We start from the raw sequence: 3,573 nt of genomic DNA on the forward strand, positions 1-3,573 counted from the left end.
ACTCCGTTGGAAAGAGTTAATGACATACGAGACCTAGGTTTAATGTTAGATTCTAAGTTGGACTTTCACAAACATGTGACAAAAATTTGTAAAATGACTAGTAAGATATTAGGGTTTGTTATAAGGACGTCTGCTCAATTCGACGATATTAGGGTAGCTAAGATATTGTATAGCGCATACGTCCGTAGCAAGCTTGAGTATGGTTCTATCATTTGGGATCCCTACGAGGATAAATATGCCTTGATGATAGAAAAAATTCAACGCAAGTTTGCTCGCTGGCTGTATAAAAAGAGATACGGATATTACCCTTACTTGTACCCGTCCTTGTTTGTCTCTGGCATGGTAGATTTGGAGACTCTCAAGTTTAGGAGGATAATGTCCAGTATAGTCTACTATCTGTCGATTATACACGGTAAAATTGAAAGTCCCCAGATAGTAGCAAAAGTAGGCTTATTAGTGCCCACGCGAATACCACGGGATGAAACCGGGATTATTGAACCGCGTCGCCGCCCTAGGCTGCTACAACGGCCGGTCACGCGCACCACTCGCGCAGCGAACGCGCCTTCTACCCGCGCACTATGTTTAATCGGGGACTTGGTTGCTCAGCACGACGATATCGATATATTTGCCGACCGCTTGGGTACAATATTAGTATTAATTTATCGACTTTTGTGTAATTAATAACTATAATATGGACATTAATACTAATATCTGGACATAATAATATTTAATACTTATTCTTATTATGTAGGTAATATGACATTCTAAGACAATTATTTATGTATTTAATTTTTGATTTTATTTGACTGATTTGTTATCGTTTTACTTGACAATTGTACACAATATTGACATTTTTAATTGACATTATTTGCACGATTGTACCTATAACTTGTTGGCGCGTTGGATTTTCTGTAAGCCTTCAAGCAGCCTTCTAGAATAAATAAATAAATAAATAAAATGTAAATTTTAAACTTATTTCAATAAAGAAATACTAAAAATTTGACTTTACGCCGAATCAAAAATGTTTTTTTTATAATTTCCTAGGCCATTTTAAGCCACGGAAAACAAGGAAATTAGGGCCAAAGAAATTAGATTTATGCCTAAAAGACACCACAAACAAAAACCTATTTACCCTATCCATTTACTATTTAAATCATGGGTTAACCCCTACAGACACTACATTTGTGTAAGTAAACATTAAAATTAATCCATTGTTTAGCTGCAAAAAACCGCCCAAAGAAATTGACTTTTTAGGAAACAAAAACCCAAGGAGGGACCTACTTACGCGATTTGTCGCGAAACTGATCAATGATGACGTACTGTCTTGCTTTGATGGCCACTTGGGACGCCATGGCCGAGTGTAACGGTGCAGTGCGTTACATTCTAAGTTTTTTCGTTTCGTTACTACAATGGTCGAAAAGAAGACCCAAGGAAATTATACTTTTGACCTGGACAAGAACTTAACTTCACTTTATTTTCTTTCTATATGTATTTGACATTTAAAGTTTTTATTTTCCGATAGCCAAACGTTTCTCAAATGTAAAGAAAGTGCTATTAGAATTAAATTACGCTTCAATTTCTTATAATGTGCCTTCATTTTGGCAAACAACAGTAATGGACATAACAAGGAAATTAGAAAAACGACTTTTGATTAAGTTTTTCTACCGTATTATTTGTAGTTTCTGCTATTGTAATAGCAAAAACAAATAAAACTTTTGATGAACTTTCCCATAAAAATAGTTGTATACAGATAGATATAAAAAAACATGTGTTCGCCTGCCTGGACACAGAAAATTTACTGTTTCGGCAAAATACCCAGATCTAAGTTGCGGTTACGCAGGTCGCAGCCTAGTTGTGTTGTGATTGTCATCGCCCGTAAACTAACAATTTGCATTTTATAGAAGCTGCGAGTCCATAACCGTAGTAGGCTTCGTGAGCAGATTTATTATTTATAGCGAAACTATTAAATAAAATGGTAGTTTACCCAATGCAAAGATGACAACACTGTAGACTGTAGAGGCTGCGTTCATCACATATAATATTTTTTCGTAGATTTTTAGTTAATCTGTGCCATTTTTCTTGTGGAAGGTGAACGCGTCAATTTCTGACAGCGATAGCGCTGCCCACCAAGTAAATTGATAAATATCGATGAAACAGATATTAAAAAAAAAACTTTTGATGGATACCTCAAAGTATCAGTCCTCCCTCTTCTTTCGGCTTATTCCACTATTCCCCGTTGACAATCCCCGTCAACGGGGATTAGTGAACTTTTTGTTCATTTATCTCCTTAATTAATTGGAGCTTTTAAATGGGGAATAAGCCCCTTCTTTCTTTAGACAGTGGCAAAACGTGACAGTTGTAATGTCGAAAAGCCTTAGCTCCGGCGTTTTTTTGTATGGAGTTACATCGCTCCGTGAACGGATTCGATTTTAGTTTCGATCAAAAAGTGCCACTTTTCTAGAGCTACAGATTCTCGCACCTCACACGTCACATATTTCTTCAAAAATTGTATTCAGTAAATTGTATTGTGTACATAATAATTATCTGAATACCGCTGTTGATTAATCCACTCCTAATGGCACAAGCTTTATTATTACGAAGGAAGGGCAAGCGGGAATAATTTTTTTACTATATTTTGACGTTCATAAGTGCGACTAGTGGTCTAAATTGAATAAAATATTTTTGATTTTAAATTACTAATATACCTATTATTAGAGATGGGTTTCCACCCGGGTAAAAACCTACATGAGGGTAAAAACCCAATAAAAACCCGTTTCATTCCACCCGTGGGTGTTTACACCAGGTGAAAACAAATAACTTTATAATTTTTTCAATTGGTATCTTTTCTTAGTTTTATTGATTTGTTCTCATTTAAGTTTATTGATTGATAAGTAATAAGTCAAATTTAACACTAATATGCATTTATATCGTGGCCAAATCGTAAAATTGATCACGTTATGATGATGTGACCAATTATTTTATAAAATGGTGTTATTTCAAGAATCGTTGAACCGATTTAGAAGAAATTTAGTAGGAACACAATAATTTGTGATCATGGCAAGGACATGGAGGGGGGGGGGGGAATGCCAAAGATGCCAAACTCTCTTTGATGACATTACGGTATAAAGTTACAAATAACAACACCAACTACAAAGTACTTCTGCTTAAACACTTGAAATCGAACCGCCCTTCCGCCACTGTAACGCATTGTAACGTTTTTCAAGACCTCCTCTCCCCCCAGATTGCATTACGTAACACCAGAACGCCCCCTTAGCAACAAATACCACTTCTCACTTTAAAAAAAAACGCTATTTTTGTTTTCACCCACCAGAATGGGTGATAATGGGTAAAAACCGGTGGGTAAATCACCCAGTTTTAACCCAATCGGGTGAAATGGGTTTTTACCCACTACCCATCTCTACCTATTATACAATCATGTATTTAAAAAAAATCCGGTGTATAATATTTTATCGATATTTCAATTATTCGATTTCTTAAAATGATGAGAACAACACTAAGTAATCCGGAAAGAAATGTCATTCATCGTTTCATTTATTTCATCTGTGGTTTCAT

Source organism: Ostrinia furnacalis, unplaced genomic scaffold (assembly GCF_004193835.3).
Source record: "Ostrinia furnacalis isolate ACB-3 unplaced genomic scaffold, ASM419383v2 OfSCF0990, whole genome shotgun sequence".
In the NCBI taxonomy this organism is placed as follows: Eukaryota; Metazoa; Arthropoda; class Insecta; order Lepidoptera; family Crambidae; genus Ostrinia; species Ostrinia furnacalis.